This window comes from Palaemon carinicauda, chromosome 21 (assembly GCF_036898095.1).
Source record: "Palaemon carinicauda isolate YSFRI2023 chromosome 21, ASM3689809v2, whole genome shotgun sequence".
NCBI classification, from domain to species: domain Eukaryota; kingdom Metazoa; phylum Arthropoda; class Malacostraca; order Decapoda; family Palaemonidae; genus Palaemon; species Palaemon carinicauda.
Genome location: NC_090745.1, coordinates 8,319,070 through 8,340,472, shown reverse-complemented (window position 1 = coordinate 8,340,472; position 21,403 = coordinate 8,319,070). Strand labels below are relative to the sequence as shown.

Genomic DNA, 21,403 nt, shown 5'->3' with positions numbered 1-21,403 from the left:
ACTGTATATCATTTTTATTGACATATAATGAATCAAGATTTATTGAAAATTTTCCTACCTTTTTGTGACAAAAGGAAGTCTGTTATCAGCACCCAGCATCAGATACAGTTAAAAATAGTGACAAATCTCATCTATTAGAGAAGGACAGTTACCTTGTAAGGTCAAAATTTAATACAGATCCCAATTGCAAAATAGATAACGTAACAGCTGTAACCTTTTCATTTCTTGATAATGAAACTTGCTCTCAAGATAAAGATGACAAATTGCTACAACGTGAACTAAGGGTATCTGCGATGATATTTTGATTGCCCGATGAATGCGACGATGAAGGAAATGACGTTATAGAAAGTATAGGGGAAATTGGTAATTGAACACCAGAATGAGCAATATAGAAAAGAGGTCTAGAATATTTTGCCAATTTCATTGCCTTTTAGTTTCCTTAATGTACAAATTTTGGGTCTTCTTTATTAAAGTGGGTCAATTCGGTGACAGGTATAATTAGCAGAACAAATAATGAATTAGTGAAGCCATCAAAAGAGTTTACTGATCTGATAAAGAATATGGTAAAAAATTAAATGTTATCATGGGGAAAAAGGACAAACATGGGAACAGAGTAGTAAAAATTTAACATTAGATATTCCAAATTTAATGGGATTACCAATTTGTTTAGTCACTTATTTTGTTCGTTGTAGATTCTTTTTTTTTTTTTTAGAATAATAATTTTAATTAAAAGAAATAATCTCCAAGGAAAATAATTATTAAAGTCAAAAGGTTATAAAATGTAATAATCATGAGTACTTATTTTTTTTTATTGTTTTTGTACAACCACATTTGAATAGATATTTTTATAATTTAGTTTTGAGTCATTAGTAAAAGATTAGTGTAAAAATGTAGCTAAATATGCATGCACGTTGCTTATTTGTACATTTGGTGAAACAATATTAATTTCCATAAAGGATTTGAATATTTGTTCTTTTCTTATATGTGACTTTTTAAACCATTTTCCTTAAAAACCTTCTCACAGGAAGTATTTTATAACGAAATCTAGACATCCAAATATCTTATAATATTAATTTTTTCTGAAATATAAATGTTATTTTCAATAGGATAATGAAGAATACTGAACTTTTCCAAAGCAAACTGATGCTGAATGGTGCTCTTTCTCCAGCCAATGGTGCTAAGTGATGTCACAAAACTTACCCCCCCACTCAATGCTTACCCCTCTCATCCCCGCTCACCACCCATTTAACCAGGCGTGGGTTGACCTTCTATTCTATAGACCTTGTTTAGATCTTTGTTCATGAACACTGGTGGATAGTCAGTCTCCCATATGCAGTGTGGACAGCTTGTAACCTGTTCTAAAAATTTCTTCGGAGTTGCTCCTTGTGGAAAGGATGCTTTCCAGGTATGGGAAGTGTTCAGAGAATTCAATGGCGGTTCCATCCATGGTGATGTTAGTTACTGGTGGATTTTTTCCTGGTCTTAGCTGGGCCAATATCTAAGTTTTGGCCTTGTTAACTGTTAGGTCAAAACATGTGTAGGCAGCATGGAAATTATCCACAGTGTCTTGGAGTTCTGCTTGGGTGTGGGCAACAGCAGCATTGTTATCTACTTACTGTAGTTCCTTCACATTGATGGTGTTGGTGTTGTTCTGGGATTTGAATCTGGCCAGTTTTAAAATTCCTCCATCTAATTGTATTTTATCTCAACCTCTGGGTTGTTGTGGAGTACTTCATAAAGTATGGCAGCTAAGTATAAAGAGAAAAGGGTCGGTGCCAATACACACCCTTGTTTTAGTCCACATGTGATTGGAAAAGGGGATGACAAGTTGCTTTGGTGGATTACTTAAGCTTTCATCCGATCATGTAGGATTTCGATCATGTCGACAAAAAGCTCGGGGATTCCGAAGCGATTTAGAACAGACCGCATAGCTGTTCTTGGTACGCTCTCGTATGCTTTTTTTGCGGTCATAGAAAATTAGGAATATGGATTTTTGCTGTTTTGATTTTTCCTGTAGTTAGCGAGTACAGAAAATGCCTGGTTCCTCTAGATGGGCAGAAACCACACTGGGATTTTGGCAGGATTGTTTCTGCTACATTTTGTAATCAATTTAGTAGGATCTTTGCTTAGACCTTCCCTGCATTTGATAGCAAGGATCTGCCTCTTTAATTCCCACATTCTCTTCTATTTTTTTTAATATGATAACAAGGAGTGCATCTATCTAATCTGGGGGGGCCTGTTTTTCCTCCCATGATTTTAGTATGAGGGAGTGAAGATGAGTTTTCAGGACAAAAGTTCATTGGGAATGTTGTCCACTCCTTCAGCCTTCCCTTGGTGCATTAGTTTTGAAGCTGCATTGAATTCTTGAAAAATTGGTGGTAGAACATCCATAATTGGGGTGGATGTTGTTGCACATTTCGGAGGAAGTCTTGTTTGTCTGATGAGTTCCTGTCCAGGAGGGTGTTAAAATGTTCTACCCAACGGTTCTGGATCTCTTTATCTTCATGATAATGGTGTTGTCTGCTGCTTGGAGTGTCCCTGCAGCAGTGTGTTTTGGTCCGAAAATTTTCTTTGTTCCTGCAAAGAAGCTTATTAAGTCCCTACGGTCGGCATAACCTTGTAGGTCTTGAGCCATTTGTTGCCACCATTCATTTTGTATTTCTCGAATCCTGGCTTGACACTTTGACCTTCCTTGTGCACATTTAGCCTTCTTTGGGTGGGAATTAGGGTCTTGGTTGAGGGCTATTAGTGCTTTCCGTTTGGCGTTAATGTGGGACTTGATATCTTCGTCGTTGTCGTCAAACCAGTCCTGGTGCTGCTTGCTATAGTGGCCGATTACGGTTTTGCAGCTTCATCGATGGCGTCTCGTGAATTAGTCCATCCAGCGTCGACTGATGGTTCTCTGACTGGTAGGTTCAGCTGAATTGCTGCTTGGAAGGCTCGAAATGTATCAGGATCTTTTAATTTACCAGTGTCATATCTTCTGGCTTCGTTTTGTTGGATGTTACGGGGCTTCCTTTTGATGGTTAGTTTTAATTTTGTGATGAGCAGCTAGTAGTCTGTCCAGCAGTCATTGGCTCCAGGCATGCTTCTCATGATCAAAACCTCATTTTGTGTTGTCTGACAATGGCATAATCTAAGATATGCCAATATTTTGATCTAGGATGTTCCAGGTGGTCTTAAATTGATTTGGGAGTCTGAAATGCATGTTTGTGATGAGTTCCTGTTCAACACAAAGACCAAGGAGGAGAAGGCTATTATCATTGCAGTTTCCCACACCTTGCCTTCAGATTACGTTGAGCCAGAGTTCATGGTCTCACCCCAGTTTGGCGTTAAAAACCCATAAGAGGAGGAGACGGTCCCCAGCTGGGATATGGCAGTTTCAAGCTGTTGGTTAAAGGCACCTTTCACATGGTCTTCCGCATCTAGTGTTGGGAGTTACACCAATACGAGCGTTATGAACTGATTTTTCGGGAGTGGTAGTCATAGTAAGGTGATTCTTTCATTGATTGGAAGTGGTGTCAAGTTATGGGCTTTTTACTAATTGGGTCTTTACTGCCAAGCCAACACCCTGGGAACGGTGGTCTTCCGGATTTTTCTCCTTTCCAAAAGAAAGTATACCCTGACCCAACTTCCGTGATTTGTCCTTCACCAGGTATTCTAGTCGCGCTGAGAGCAGCCATATCGACGTTGAACCTGTCGAGTTCTCTTAAGACTAAGGCTGTTCATCTTTCAGGGCGGTGTGTGCCTCTGGCATCCATAAGGGTGCGCACATTCCATGCACCTACTTTGAGGAACGATATACTATAATGCTTTCTCTTCGCGGCTGCATAAACAGTTCGTCATTTGTTGCAGCTGCCCAGTGACTGGAATGGTGTGACCACCGATGTTTAGCCCACCTTTTATAGGGCCTTCCCCAGTTGGGGTGAGCAGCATTACTCCTGAATAGGTCTGCTCAGTCAGAGGTGCAGGACAGAGTTCCTATGGGGTCATGGTCACAGGGAAAGCGGCCATCACACGCATCTTGCCAGTGTGCAGGTCTGGGCTAAGTGTTTCAGCTACACTAAGCCTACTCCAGCCACCCTTGTCCCATTACCACTGGTCTTATTAGGTAGGGTTAGGAGAAAAGGAAGAGAAATGAAAAAAGGAGGGTGTTAGAGAGTAGTTGGACTGGAAAGGCGGTTGGCATGACGTTTAGGGTGGACAGCACTTTGCCAGAATGATGCCCGCACACACTGGCTCCACACCTTCCTCCTGCGACACGCAGATGTGATGTGCAAGACTGTGGTGTGGAGTTGCATCGGTCTGCCGGTAATTTAGTCCACCAGATCTTGCCTTGCAGCCAGACCGACAGGCATGGTTTCATTTCTGAGTTTTCCTTCTATCTTTTACCTAAAGAGGCATACCCTACAAGGCACTCACCGTTAAACACTCGGTCGCTTGCATGCATTCTGTCATAAGTAGGGGGACCACGAGATGATAGCATACAAGTAGTTAGGAGGAGAGGCTGTAGGAAGGTTAGAACTAGCTTAGCTTAAGACGCATGCACCCCAATCACACAGGTAAATAGTTGCAAAAGGTACTACCACTTTGAGAGCTTTCTTTGCTAGTATAACGTATGCTTCAAACTGAGAACCCTGGAAGTGCTCCAGTTGACCATTAGTGAACTCCATTTGGATTCTACAATGTGTCCCAGGTCAATAAGATCTTCCTTGATACCGTTGTTATCATCAACATTTAACAAATTTTGCATGAAAGGGTTCAAGATCCAGTGGTCACAGGTTTGCAGCTCTCCACACGAGAATTAACCCTCAAATAAAGTACTGTACACAGCAGTAGCATATGTCAACAAATTTTCCAACCAAGTCTGGATGATGCCCATGGTAGCATTTACCGTAACGGTCTCTTCCAGGCATAGGAAATTTACCAAATTCTTATGTTCAAACACTTAATCAATGGGACAAATTTTTCTTTGAATGAAGCTAATTTCTCGCTTGCAGTCACTAAGTCAAGTTTCCCTCTCTGCAGAAAGAGACATTGACTTTGAGTTCTAAAACACATCAGCCAAATTGGTAAACAACTGAACAAAACTAGGCTCACTTTAAATATATAGCCAGTTCATGGAGAAACTGATGAATTTCTCTTCGGTTCAAATACAAGAGATCCCACATGATAATAACTTCACTTCAGTATGGTATAAAAGCAGTCTGTTCCTGGCCCACTTCATAAAGTGACTGAAAAAACTTTTTCCTATTACTGTAGAAGTAAATTTTTTTTTTTCAGGAAAAATGTGTATATAAAAATATATTTTGCTTTAAGTATTCATAGGCATTCTTGCACCCCTTAGGACCCGGCCTTGCAACCCCCCCCCCTAGAGGTATGTGCACCCCTGGTTAAGAATCATTATGCCTTTATTGGATATCTTTGCTCTAATGCCAGAAATATCTTATAGTATTAGTGAATTAAGTAAGCCATTTAAGGAAGGTACAACACAGGATATGAGAAAATTACTTGAGATAGTAAGGAGAGTTAAAAGTATAATGCGAGAGGTGGTATTAGATATGCTGTAAGATGAGAATGTCTATTGGGAAGCATATGTAGATGCATCCTTTGGAAATGTTGAAGATGGGTATATGCAATTGGGTTATATAATATCATTGCCAGATGACAGGAGGAAGTGTCGTATATGGTAGAAGTCTATAAAATCAAGAAGGGTAGCAAAATCAACTATCGAGTAGAGGCGTTAAGGGTGGGAGAGTGATAGAAGGTTTAATATATTTCAATAGGTTATTGGAGGAATAAGTGGAGGAGAGAAAATTAAAAGCAATAGTGAAAACTGACTGTAGAACACAGCCATGAAGTCAAGTACAGGAGTTAGTGGTAAAAGACTAATAAAGATAAAGATGACAATTGCAGCTATAAGGGAAACTTTAGAACTATAGAATCTGGAGAAATATAAGAGGTACAATGGATAGCAGGAAAGAAACAAATAGCTGATGTACTTAGCAAAGCAGGAGTATTTAAGGAAAACATCGGGCCATATGTGGAGAATAAAAATATGGAGGGGAGTTTGGGGTTAGGGTTGTAGAGAAGAGACTACTGTTGGAAGGGGATGGGAGGAGGAGGGAGGCGAAAGAGATAAGTACGAATAACTAGAGGATTTATTTTGATTTATTTTAAGTATGAGAATTTAGAATTGTACAGTATGATAGTTGAAAAGGCTATTAAACGTAGAAATACTGTATTATTATAAGGCCCTTGTTTTCAGACTCAAGCAGTTGGGAGTTGGTGGGTCATTTCTTTCGCATTATTATTGAATTTTTAAAAATATAATCACAGAGCTGTTGATGGGCACCATCGTGAATATAGGAATGTGATATCTGGTGTTCCTCAGGGTAGTGTTCTTGGCCCATTACTTTTCATACTATATACACATGACATGTGGTTTGGCCTAGAAAACAAGCTTGTTGCATATGCAGATGATGCTACACTCTTTGCATCAATTCCATCTCTTGAATGTAGATCTTGAGTTGCTGAATCCCTTAATAGAGATACTGTATAGCTAAAATTAGTGCATGGTGCAAGTTATGGGGCATAGGTTTGAATTCTACAAAACTCAAAGTATGATTGTAAGTAGGTCAAGGACAGTGGCTCCTCAACATCTGAATCTCAGCATTGATAATGTTTCTTTAGCTGTAGGATTCTTTTAAAATTTTAGGTGCAATTCTCGACCGAAAATTTACTTTCGAGAAATACATTAGCTTGGTGTCTTCTTCCATTGCAAAAAGAATTAGCTTATTGAAAAAGTATTTCAAGATTTTTGGTTATCAATCTATTCTGGAGAAGTTTTAATTCTTTCATTCTACTTTGTTTCGAGTACAGTATTGTTTTCCTGTCTGGTCTTCAGCTGCTGATTCTCATCTTAATTTGTTGGACAGGAACTTACATTCTATTAGATTTCTTATTCCTGATCTAGATATTAATCTCTGGCACAGGCATTCAATTAGTTCGTTATGCATGTTGCATAAAATTTTTCATAATTCTGATCATCCTTTACATTTAGATTTTCCTGGACAGTTCCATCCTGTGCATAATACTAGGCATGCAGTTAATTCTAATAGTCAGGCCTGCTCCATTATCAGGCTCAATACTACACAGTATTCTAGAAGTTTTATTTCAGCTGTGACCAAGTTGTGGAATGATTTTCCTAATCAGGTAGTTGAATCGATAGAACTTCAGAAGTTCAAACTTGCAGGAAATGTTTTTATGGTGAGCAGGCTGACATAAGTCATTTTATAGTATCTATATGAAATATCTGTTTTGACATTGTTACTGTTTTTTAAATTTTATTTTAATTGTTCATTATTTCTCAGATCATTTATTTCCTTATTTCCTTCCCCACTGGGCTATTTTTCCATGTTGGAGCCCTTGGGCTTATAGCATCTTGCTTTTCCAACTAGGGTTGTAACTAAGTAATGATAATAATATATAGAGAAGATTGTGAGAAAAACATTAAGAGATTTATTTTTAATAAGTAAATATACAATATAGTGATACTTTGTGAAGAACGAGTTGATTACGCGACGTCGGGTCACGTGGTGATGGGGGTGGTAGTGAAGAAGATTGTCGGAGGAGTTGTCAGCTGATTAGATTCATTGTGGTCAGCGCACTCTCTTGTGTTATTGGTTTGTATGTATCTACCGTTAGAATTTTTTTTTTGTGTTCATAAGCTGACATCGGAGGATAAAGGGATTTTGACGAAGGAAAAATCTATTTCTGGGGAGAGACCTGTGACGCCCGGCGAAAAAGTCCTTCTTTGTACTTTTTCTGATATAAATCTTCCAAATATACCAGAGAAAATTAAAAGCATGGAATGCAGAGGTTACAACCCTCGCGCGAGCACCTTGTTGGTGTCGTATATCTAACAAGGGCGTTTGTAAAACACTATTCACAGGCTGTCTTCCATTTAGATAATCCCTTCATCAAAGGGGGAGGGCCGTGACAGGCCCTAGAGAATACAGTTGGGTTACCCTACCGACACCCACCACTCGCGCTCACTAGGTCATCCTTCTGCAAGAACATATGGCTTGGCAAGGAAAGGGTGGGTCCGTACAAAAATAATCGGGAAGGGTTTCGCCGGGCGTCACAGGTCTCTCCCCAGAAATAGATTTTTCCTTCGTCAAAATCCCTTTTCTGGGTCGAACCTGTGACGGCCGGCGAAAAAGTACCAGAGAATGCCTTCCAAGCCCAATAAATTAATAACATAATGAGGAGAATACAATCACCATGTACGACAATACTATGATATAATAAAGTAATCGTCCAATTACCAACCAGCCAAATGACATAGGGAACGTAAGGTTAAATAATAATGACGACAAGGAACCAACTGAGTGTCGAATCGCAAAAGGCATCAAACCTTACATGTCTAAGTATATCTAAACATTAAAGGAACGGTAACTACAATAACAGTTAAACCATAGGAATTAAACATGGCAAATATCATAGGGCTAACGAACTACCAAGGAGAGCGGCGACGTGGTGTGAGTGGCGGGTAGGAGGGAGAAGAGAAGAGATGGAAGAAAGGAAGAAGAGGAGATTAATGGGGAGAGATAAGGCTCCCCTCTGCCATCGTTGGGTATTTAAGGGCCTGTAAGATCTTTAGATATTGGCGTTTGACAACCATAGGGGATTTCCAACCCGTATATTTTTTAAAATCATCAAAGTCCCTGTTCTGGAAATCATTGTTGGAGGCATCTACTGTCCGTATATCATGAGCCTGGGGAAATGATTCCGGATTAGTATGTTTAATGAAGTAGAGGATTTGTTGCCTGATACCGTGAATGGAAATAGTACCTCCTTGTTCCCTGATAACCAAGGAGCCAGACGAGCGGGTGGCAGTTCTAGCTAAAAAGGGGCTTGAGAGTGTGACTGTACACGGAGAAAAATCCTGGGGATGAAGAATAATCTTCCGAGAGGAGCACCTATTTTGCGGATCCTCAATTTTTAGCTAGGGAAGCTTTGTCTGGAAAGGAGTACTTCGGCTGAAGGGAGGAAATCTATGTTTTCCGGGTTTCGTGAGAGCTGCTAGTTCTGATGTTCCATCACCTGAGGCCATAGCCGTTAGAAATAAAGTCTTCCTACGAAGAGTGATATAAGAGCAGGATTCATTGTCCGTGTCCATCGCAAGTTTGAGAACACCGTTCATAGACCAAGAGTCCTTTTGTGGCCGAACCGAAGGTCGAAGCCTAGCACATGTTTTTGGGGTTGATGAGAAATAGGAATCAGCTAGGTTAATGTTGAACCCAACAAGGTAGATCTTCTTCAAAGCTGACTTGATGGTGGTTAAAGTGCTAACTGTTAGGCCTTTGTCAAATAGGAACCCAGGTTTGCCAAGCAGAATACTGAATCGACATTGTAGCCACCGAAGGCATAGACAAAGAGCATACGCTTTGCCCTTTTCTTTGAGTGCAACCAAAGTCATGTACAGGAATCCACCTATGAATGAAGGTAACACTCAATTGCTGCAGATCTAGGTCCTGAAGTGTCTTCAGAACATTGACTGTAATAATGATGTGTGTTGCTGGCTTTGCTGCCTGCTTCTGTCCCATGCCTGGTATGCACATAGACCTGCATGTCACCTTCTTGACTACATGGTGCAACACCAGCCAGATGTATAGCGTGGTTGCTAACAGTATCTTTCATCTTAGTAAAAATAATCACATTTAGTGTAGCCACATATGTAATCTCATCAGCCAGAAATTTGTACAGTTCAACTTTGTCCTCATTTTCTCTCAGGAAGTCTCACCAGCTCAAGGGAATTTTGCCCTCCCTTATCACCCTAAGTTTCACCCAGCATCCTCACTTTGATCTTAGTTTCAGCTTTCAGACTAGATGGCCAGTGGAGATCAAACAATATTTGTTTTCTTGTACTTGGTAGAGTATGCTTGTATTGTAGGAAGGACATGGAGCATAACATACTCTTTGAAAATCTTTCAACTCCATGGTTCAGCTTGTTCATTAACACTACATCAGCATTAGTGGCGTGTTGACGTCTGGCTTTGCCTAAGTTGATGTAATTTGGCTCTCAAAAATTGTAGCGAGGCGAGATTTTTGACAGGTGTGGAGCTTTCCACCATTGCCGAGGGCAGTAGGGTGTAACTGCTTCTCATGATGGAAGAACCCTTTTCAATTCACTTTCTCTCTGGCATGGCAGCAACAGATTGGAGAACAGTTGACCGTCTGCCTTCAGCACATTTTGCCTTAAGTGTGTCAACAGATCTTCGTTACCCACATGTCCCTTTTCAATTCACTTTCTCTCTGGCATGGCAGCAACAGATTGGAGAACAGTTGACCGTCTGCCTTCAGCACATTTTGCCTCAAGTGGGGCCAAAAGATCTTTGTTACCCACATTTCCCTTTTCAATTCACTTTCTCTCTGGCATGGCAGCAACAGATTGGAGAACAGTTGACCGTCTGCCTTCAGCACATTTTGCCTTAAGTGTGTCAACAGATCTTCGTTACCCACATGTTACCTCATACTATGCAACCATGTGGTTGACTTCATGACCAGCTATAGTCCATCTTCTCACTGCTGATAGGTCTTCAGTCAATCTGATTGCACCTCTGTCTGCCTTAATGACAGCATTGGCCTGGTTGTTAGCTTAATCAATAGCCAGTCAGCTCGACTGTGTACAACAAAGTTTCCAGTCTGGAATTTCCAAGCCACTTGTGGACGCTTCTATTTCAGTGTCATTATGTGTGTAATGGATTGGAAGCCACCATGCATAGTTTACATTGTTGTTGGCAAAGTAGTATGGTAGCAGCTAAGCCCAATGACTGACAGTACAGGAAGAAATTGGCATCCCTGAATGATTAGATCATCAAAAAGGATCACCAGTGCCATTGACAATATCATATACCAAAAATGAAACTAGTCAATTTACAGTTAGTGAATCTCACACCAAGCTTCGATCCTAAAAACCTCTTAGGGTTATTCATCTGTCTCATTCAAGCAGTCCGTGTCAGGTGCTTTCAGAAGCTTGTACGGACTGCATGTTACCTGATGCATCTTATGTCCTAGTGATGCTCGAAAGTCGGAAATTAATCTTCCTGTTTTTTTTTTTTTGGCATTTTTCATAGTTTATACATGAAAGATTTAATTCAAGGTTGTTACTGTTCATAAAATATTTTATTTTGATTGTTTATTACTTCTCTTGTAGTTTGTTTATTTCCTTTTCTCACTGAGCTATTTTCCTTGTTGGAGCCATTGGGCTTATAGCATCTTGCTTCTCCAACTAGGGTTATAGCTTAGCCTGTAATAATGATAATAAGAGTCTGGTCAGTGAACAGATGAATCAATAGAATACTAATATCCAGTAACCACGTAACATGTAACTATAAACCTCATCGGTAAAATAATGTTAACCCCGGTTCTGAACGTCTGAGTCAGGGGTGGCCAACATATGGCGCATGCGCCAACAGTGGCGCATTGCATGATTACAAGTGGCGCACTATACCCCAAAGATAGTAAATTGAATGACTTTTCTTTTAAATTGCTAATTATGTTCATATATTTTCATTAGGACTTTCAAGAATATCTAATGAATATTATCAACGCAAATTCAAAGTGTCATTAAAGTAAGTACAGTTTACTTTGTATTCATGATAAATCCTTTCCTTTACAGCTAAAACAAAAGATTGGCCACCCGTGGTCTGAGTGATCTCTGCTGCCACCGGAGATCCGGTGACAAAGGTCCGTCATAGTGAAAACGTGAACATCAGAGGTAAGATAATATCAACCTCAATGCTGAACGTCTGTGTGATATCCGGTTAAGCTGGAGATTCGATGAAAAAGGACAGTATTAATGAAATTGTGATTATTCATGAAAAAGGGTTCGTACCCTGGTTCTGATCGTCTGATTGATCTCTGTTTGTACCGGAGATCCAGTGACAAAGGTCCGTCATCATGAAATCGTGACCCTCAGCGGTACGATAATATTAACCTCAATGCTGAACGTCTTGTGTTTTCTCCAGTGAAGCCGGAGATTCGATGAAAAAAGGACCGTAATAATGTAATTGTGATCAATCATGACAAAGGTTCGTGTGCAAAAGGCTTCAACCGGAGTCTGAGTGCCGGATTTCACCGTTGCACTCCAAATATCTGACTACAGTGAACCCTCGCTACTTCGCGGTTCGACCATCGCGGATTCACCACTTCGTGGGTTTTTTCCATAACCCATATATATATACATATCGCAGATTTTCCGGCAATTTCGAAAATACCGCGAAATCTGAAGACCCCCAAATACGATATTTCGTTACCTGTAATTCCATTAATACTGTAATTAGTAATATCTGCTCTTACTGATTGTTCATTGCATTACATATGATATATAATTCAACACAGAAAGAAATAAAACACGAAAAGAGAATGTGATCATACGATAATACAGTATAGTACTGTATACAGTACGTAGTAAAATTAAATCGAACATGAAATGCAAATCAGATGCAGTCATACCATATTAGAATGGTGTAAGGCTGCTGTTGGCTACTACTGTACTACAAATGTAATGGATGTGCTTCTTTTCCATGAATCTTTTGTTATGTATACGTACGTAGTACTGCATCCAATAATATTCTTGGTTGCAAAAATCACATTTCGAATAAGAGTACGAGAGAGAGAGAGAGAGAGAGAGAGAGAGAGAGAGAGAGAGAGAGAGAGAGAGAGAGAGATAGAGGGAGAGAGACACACACATACTACAAAAGAATAAAATAGCATACGTAAAGCTACTATATTATTATTATTGTTATTATTATTATTATTGTTGTTGTTGTTGTTAATAAAATTATTATTGTTAATATTATCATCATTATTATTATTATTATTACTGTATTACAGTATTATCATACGATAATTCAGTACTGTACTGTATACAGTACGTAGTAAAATTAAATCGAACATGAAACGCAAATCAGATGCAGTCATACCATATTAGAATGGTGTAAGGCTGCTGATGGCTACTACTGTACAGTACTACAAATGTAATGGATGTGCTTCTTTTCCATGAATCTTTTGAATGTATACGTACGTAGTACTGCATCCAATAATATTCTTTGTTGCAAAAATCCCATTTCGAATAAGCGTACGAGAGAGAGAGAGAGAGAGAGAGAGAGAGAGAGAGAGAGAGAGAGAGAGAGAGAGAGAGAGAGAGAGAGAGAGAGAGAGAGACACATCCTACAAAAGAATAAAATAGCATACGTAAAGCTATTATTATTATTGTTATTATTATTATTGTTGTTGTTGTTGTTAATAAAATTATTATTGTTATTATTATTGTCATTATTATTATTATCATTATTATTATTATTATTATTACTGTATTATTATCATTATTTATTATTATTATTATTAATACTGTACGTACGGTATACGCGGGGTATCTTGTACTTTGAGTTGGTAACCTACGCATCATATAAGACAGGTTGTGATTGGTTCAAGCGCTGATAGATGACGAATCAGAACTCAAGTTCTGTTATCTAGCCTGTGATTGGTGTTTTGCCCACATCTCCAACCCGCAGCATATAGGTTCTCGCGGGCCCGGGTCGTCCACTTTCTCTTATGCCGTATCGCTGAGAAGACGTTCTTAAGTTTGTGAAGTTTAATCTGTGCTGTGTGCGACTGTTTTAAGTTGAACTTTTTGTTGAACTTTCTGTTAAATCCTACTGTACAATGCCTCCAAAGCGTTCTGCTACTACTAAGGCTGGTAGTGAGCCTAAACGCCACCGAAGGATGATGACGATTGCTGAGAAGATGACGCTCCTCGATATGTTAAAAGACGGTAGAAGCTACGCGGCCGCAGCGCGCCATTTTGGAATCAACGAATCTACTGTTCGCTATATCAAGAAGTACGAAGCGAACATTAGAAAGACGGCTGCAATCACCTTTAGCAGATCAGCGAAGCGAGTCGTTACAACGCGTAATAAAACGATCGTACGCATGGAAGGTGTTTTAGCTGTGTGGATTGCCAACTGCCGGAAGAAGAACATAACCTTGGATACGAACACCATCCGAACAAAGGCTTTGAGCTTGTATGAGAATTTTGCTGCAAAGGAACCTCAAGACGACGACGGCAACCATGCTGAAGAAGATGATAATGCAGATGAACCTCAACCAGGGACATCCACTGATTCCCAGCCTCAGAAACTACGTTTTTCCGCCAGCAAAGGATGGTTCGCGAATTTTCAGAAACGCTTCGCCCTGAAAAGCGTTTCCCTGCATGCCGAGGCTGCTTCGGCTGACACTGCCGCTGCTGAAACTTACGTGAACCAGACATTCAAGAATATTATCGCCAAAGGTGGATACAAGCCGGAACAAGTATTTAATATGGATGAGACCAGCCTGTTTTGGAAGAGAATGCCGTCGCAAACTTTCCTGCTCAAAGAGGAAGCCAAAGCCTCTGGCTTTAAAGCATTCAAGGATCGCGTTACCCTCGTGATGTGTGGCAATGCTGCTGGAATTTTGCTAAAGCCGGGGCTTATTTATAAGTCGAAAAATCCTCGCGCTTTGAAAAATAAGAATAAGAATCTCCTTCCCGTGTACTGGATGCATAATCCAAAAGCATGTATTACAAAGATGCTGACCTCCAACTGGTTCCACCAGTGTTTCATCCCGCAAGTCAGCAAATATCTAGTAGAGAAGGGCATGCCATTCAAGATCCTTCTCCTTATGGATAACGCTGGTGGATACGCAACTGATCTGTCGCATGAGGGCATTCAGGTTGAGTTCCTGCCACCCAACACAATGTCATTAATTCAACCGATGGACCAGGGGGTTATCAGGGCGTTCAAGGCCCTCTACACGAAGAATACCTTGGCGGTCCTCGTTGCGTGTGGATGCTGCCCAAGATGATGAGGATGAAGATTTTAACTTGAAGGCGTACTGGCGGCAGTACACCATAGCCACGTGCCTACAGAATATTCAGAAGGCACTGCAAGAGATGAAACCTGCAACCGTGAATGCGAGCTGGAAGAAGTTGTGGCCCCAGATTGTTTACGACGACGAGGGATTTACTCCGTCTGAAATCCAACACTCTGCAATACGCAAATCTGTGCAGTTGGCTGCCATAATTGGAGGTGACGGGTTTAGCGACATGAGGACTGAAGACGTCGACGAGTTGTTGGACTGCCATTCCTAGCCGCTAACTGACGCAGACCTAGAAGACCTGACGAAATCAGCAAGTGAAGAAGAGAGTGAAACACAGGAAGAGACCCAAGAAAATGTTGAAGAAACGGGCTTAACATTAGAACGGCTTGCCAAGGCCTGCAACCATGCGAAGGAGTTGAAAGAAATGTTGCAAAAGTGGGGCGAGGATATGGTTCGGTCTATGCAATTCTGCAACAAGATCGATGAAGACATGACTCCCTACAGGATGCTCTTATATCGAAAAAAGAAGCAGCGGCAGCAACTTCCGATCACAATGTTCTTCCAGCCTCGCAAAAAAGAGCCAGTTCCTCCTGCTACTACGCCTTCGGAAGAAATTGAAGAAGTTGAAGAGGTGTCCCAGGAAAAGACACCTCCGTCTGAAGAGACGTAAAATACTATCATTGGCTGTACAGTAGAACACATCATCAGCTTCATCATCATCATTTCTACTGTGCAGCAAATTCATCGCCATCATCATTCAAGTTTTTCTTGAACTTCTTTCGTGGTGAGTACAATAACAATCTTTATTTTTTACTCTAATATTCTAACATTTTAATATTTGTGCCTGTTTTATAGTTTAGTACTGTATGCATTAAGTGAAAGGGAAGGTTTTAAAAGTTTACATGTTGTAACCTATCATATTTTTTGTTTAAAATTTACATTTACGTACGTAAAACAATCTCTCTCTCTCTCTCTCTCTCTCTCTCTCTCTCTCTCTCTCTCTCTCTCTCTCTCGTAAATTGATTTTTTTTGTTTAAAATTTACATTTACAGTACGTACATAAAACAATCTCTCTCTCTCTCTCTCTCTCTCTCTCTCTCTCTCTCTCTCTCTCTCTCTCTCTCTCTCTCGTAAATTGTTTTACTGCTTTGCTACGTACAATATGTACTGTACAGTACTGTATGATTTTATATAGATATGGTAATTTATATTTGTAAGGTAACATATTTTGTAAATGCTTTTACTGTAAATACTGTATCATTATTTATCACTTTCATCATGCGCGTTAAATGCCTTGTTTGATCTGAGCGTGGTTGTTTACTGAGCGTACAGTACTTTATGATGCCGTCGTTTCAGGCGGCGTCATAAAGAAAACCATTTCATTTGGAAGTCCTCAGAAAAATTAAGTAAAACATTGGTAATAACAAAATCAACATACTGTATAATCAATATAATCGATGCAAAAACTAATCTATACATATATGTGTACACTAAATGAGTTTGTTTCTTCATTATGATCAGAGATGAACGTAAACAAAACATTGGTTGCCATTTTTTATCGTGCTTTTTAGGTGTTTAGGAAACGCAAGATATAAAATCGCCTTTAATATTTATGTCTGTTTTAGTTTAGGGTGCTGTAGTACATGCATTAAGTGTTTTGTACATTAAAGGGTAGTTTGTTAACAGTACTACGTACAAGGGAAGGTTTTAAAAGTCCGAATATACATGTTAAATAAATAGGTAAATATGATGTCACTACTTCGCGGATTTTCACCTATCGCGGCCGGGTCTGGAACCTATCTACCGCGATAAACGAGGGTTCACTGTAGTTCTCACCCAATGAGTATCCATTATAGTGGAGTATAACTCAAGGCGGAGCTAAGGGTGTCGGCATAAAGTGATCCAAAATAATGACTCATACACTAACGTAACCTATTAATAGTGCTAGCTCTATTAACAGTAACCACATCAATAAAACGTGAATATCATTAAACGTAATATCATCAACCCGGAGAATAAGAGGAGGCAGGAATAACTCGTGATCGTATAAAACGGAAAACGGGAAATCCACCTCCTCTACTCGAGCTTAATAAAGAAAACAAGAGAAGGGGTAACTCGTAACTGTAGAAACAGAAAACAAGCACTCTATGCTCACGCTCTCAAGGTTACGTAATAAAAACCAAAATCACACAATATGATAAGAATAATGATAAAATTGTAATAATCAAGAACGAAGAATAACGACAACGTAACAAATAAACATAAAGATATAGTCTAAAACGAGCACCTTCCTGAGGCGTGTACATAACTATAACAAAGACTAGATCGATATTCTTCGTCCAAATTGGGCTTGCTAGCAAATAAATACCATAGTAAAAACCAATAATAAATAATGATAATAATATTGGTCATAAAACGTAAGTGATATAACCTAGATGACAGAGTCCCAGATGGGCAATATTAACTTGAAAAACTACCGAATCGAACAAAACCAAAATGGCTGCTGATACCGAGGCAGGCCAACCGCTTCCAAAACTAAAATCCACAATCTTGGAAAAAGAACAAATGCCCGGTACTGAAAAAAACTGTCAAAACACACTATGGTACTTAACATTGGTAAAGGTGAAGTAGCAACGTCAGTCATGTTGAATTAACGACAATCACTTGCGAAAAACACCGAACAAAATAATTAACGACTTAGCGGGCAAGTCCAAAACAGAAGGATGACCTGGAGGGCGCGAGTAGTAGGTGTCGGTGGGGTAGTCCAACTGAATTCTCTAGGGCCTGTCACGGCCCTCCCCTTTGATGAAGGGATTATCTAAATGGAAGACAGCCTGTGAATAGTGGTTTTCACACGCCCTTGTTGTATACACGACACCCACAAGGTGATCGCGCGAGGGTAGTAACTTCTGCATTCCATGCTTTTATCTTTCTCTAGTATATTTGGAAGATTTATATTAGAAAAGTGTAAAGAAGTACCCTTTTCACCGGCCGTCACAGATCGACCCAGAAATAATGATAATAAACCCTGCCTCCACTAGGATCCTGTCCAACAACTGTCCTGGAGTAGTGTTCAAATAGACTTCAACACAACAACCTAAACATTAAGACCCTCACTAGTATGATGACCTTGTCATCCCAATATAAGGCAGAGCCACTGGACCTACTTGGCTACTGCATACATCAGCTGGTCAGCAGCAATGACTGACACCTGACCCGGGTTTAGAAAAACTAACTGAAGCTGGGCTTATTAGACAGCATTTGGGATACTAAACTAATTATTTGTGTATGCTAAATTATCATTCAGTTGAAACTGAACCCAATGCTAGGTTTCACAGCACCAGTCCCTTCCAGTGTGCCCTGGTTGTGCACTGACATACGCTCTGTTGGTACAAGGAAGCCATTGAGTAGTTTGTAGTTCCAAATTAGGATTCTACATAGTGAAAAATGTGAGGTGACACTAAGATCATTCAATTAGGTCACATTTTGCGATTTTGTTGTTTCTATCTATTTACCAATGCACTTCCCCAATTTTGGGGGGTAGCCGACATGAAATAAAGGAACAAAAGGAGAACTTTCCTCTATACGCTCCTCCCAGCCTGACGTGGGATTCAGCCGAGTTTGGTTGGTACTGTTAGGGTGCCACAGCTCACCCTCCCCCGTTATCCACCACAAATGAAGTTTCATACGCTGAATCCCCTACTGCTGCTACCTCTGCGGTCACCAAGGCAACTGGAGGAAGCAGAAGGGCCTACCGGAATTGCGCAATCGATCGCCATTCATTCCTATTTCTAGCACACACTCTCGCCTCTCACATCTATCCTCCTATCACAAAGAGATTTCTTCACTCCATCCATCCACCCAAACCTTAGCCTTCCTCTTGTACTTCTCTCATCAACTCTTGCATTCATCACCTTCTTTAGCAGACAGCCACTTTCCATTCTTAACACATTCACAACCACTCTAGCTGCTAAATCATTTCTTACACCCGTTCTCACCCTCACTACTTCGTTCCTAACTCTATCTAATTGAGATACATTAGCCACGCTCCTCAGACACTTCACCACAAACACATTCAATTTCTGTATCTCCGTCACTTTCATAATTTCATTCCCAACAACTCCGATCCATACATCACAGTTGGTACAATCACTTTCTCATACAGAACTCTATATTCATGCCTAACCCTCTATTCTTTACCACTCCCTTCACTGCCCCTAACACTTTGCATCCTTCATTCACTCTCTGATGTAAATCTGCTTTCACTCCACCATTTACTACAACAACAAAACTAAATACTTTAACTGATCTACTTCTAGTAACTCCATTCAAACTCGTACCTTACTCTTACCCACATTAACTCTCAAATCTTCCTCTCACATACCCTTTCAAACTGTCACTATTCGACCAAGCTTCTCTTCCGAGTCTGCAACCAGTACCGAATCATCCGCAAACAACTGATTTACCTCCCATTCATGATCACTTTCGTCTATCAGTTTAGATCCTCGACCAAGCACTCGGGCATTCACCTCTTTCCTCACTCCATCAACAAACAAAATGAACAACCCATGGTGACATCACACGTCTCTGTCTCAGCCCCAATCTCATTGTGAACAATATTTGTAGATGCAACGGCATCAATCTTGGAAAATTGCAGCCATCTTGAAATTTTAAGTGGCTAATGGGTCTTATCAAAAGAGCACTCTCCAATGGGTATTTGTGCCAATGTTGGTACTGGTTTCTGGAAACGCAAATTTTATCCTGAAAATTTGCCGTTATCAGCCTCCACCACAAAATACGAAATGCAATACCCTTCCCCTTTACACACTGCGGCAGCAGAACTCTTCCTCTGACGAGCAACTGTAGTGTCTAAGGAAAACCAATTGAACTCTTTAAATTCACATTGTGGTGACGTTGTCGTCGTTCTAAGGTCACAAATGAGGGATAAAACGCAACAGATATGACACCCAACAGGAAAAGTATGTTGGACAACGGATAGCGACAGGTGGCACAGAAAACAGTCACTCAACTCCAATTATCATGAAACACACATATCATTGGATTCCTCCTCCATTAATATCCCTTCAGCAAGAATGTCTGCAGCGCATTTGTTCATCTTGAAAGAAGAAGAAAAAGATTTAAACATACAGATCAGGACACTGAGAAATTTAAATTATACTGTCCAGAGGCCGAAGTCAAGTTTAACCGTTTAACGGCCATTCCAGCTTCGCTGAATTTACATTCCTTTCGAAGGTCGATGGTTTATATTACATGCAGGAACTAAGAATGATTAAACCACCAGAAATAAGAGTTTCATTCTTAGCACAATCCCCTATATAATAATATTGGAAAAACCTGTGTCGTGGCCTAAAGGAAACAACCACCAACACATACTACCTTCATACCAAAAATCTATGATGGCGAAAGGCTATAAATCAAGTCTATTTCATTCTTCGGTCACTTTAATCACAACTTGATAACTTGGTGCTATTTTTCTCGATGATGGAGAAATTCTCGATTGGCGAAGAGATGAACAGAGACCATCCAACGATTGACCAGTGGTTACATCAACATCTGTAAGAAAATTAATATTTTGAAAAACTTCTTCCATTAAGCAAAATATATCTAAAGGGTTAATTATCTAAAACATTTCAAGGAAAGATATGACAAGTCAATGTAAATAATATAGTGAAATACCACTAGAAATATTACTTGGCAAAATAAACTTTTTATCATACAAAATTCACATCTCAATCTGTTACCGTTATAAAGATGATAGGCCTCGCTTCGCATAAGAGCATTTATAATCATCATTTAACCAGGTTTTGTCTTTCCCTCGGTATTTCAACAAACTTGAACTATTCTATCTTATAGAAACAGACTGGAAATGAAAAGAATTACTCTTAGTGAATAAAGCAATTCTCCTAAAACCTTGAGAGAAATTCAAATGTAACTGAATTGCACTTGAATATGCCAAACTGCTTGACTAAGAAATTTCAAAACTAAAACGTAACAATTAGACGTGTGACAGACTTGGATTATTTCTCCTAAACCTAGACATGAAGAAATGTAACAGACAACTTTAAAGTAACTCAAGGCACTTACAAGAATAATTTCTTAAAATACATATAAGAAATTAAAAGACAAAACTATGGTGTAACTGAACTGCACACTCTATGGACCAAATTATTTTCCATAAAACCTGGCGGGTAAATATAAAACTCGACAGATAGGAAATTTTAGAAATTAAAACTAACGACATTCAAGCAATTTTCACAAAATCTTTAAAATAATATTTTACAGGTAATTATAAATTATTTAGGGATAAACTTTAAAATTAACTATGAACGATTTTAGGATAAACTTTAAAAATAAATATGCATGATTTTAGGATGAACTATACCAATGACTGAATGATTTTAGGATAAACTTTACAAATAACTATGAATGATTTTAGTATAAACTATACAAACAC

The 21,403-nt window shown here is 39.5% G+C and overlaps 1 long non-coding RNA gene across 1 annotated transcript in view; it reads right to left on the bottom strand.

Annotated features, from left to right (window-relative positions):
* Positions 1 to 20,310: 20,310 nt before the first annotated feature.
* Positions 20,311 to 21,403, bottom strand: part of LOC137614624 (uncharacterized) — a 30,515-nt gene continuing 29,422 nt past the window's right edge. The window contains exon 3 of the long non-coding RNA XR_011039100.1: positions 20,311 to 20,502. This is a non-coding gene — a long non-coding RNA (uncharacterized lncRNA). The remainder of the gene's footprint in view (positions 20,503 to 21,403) is intronic.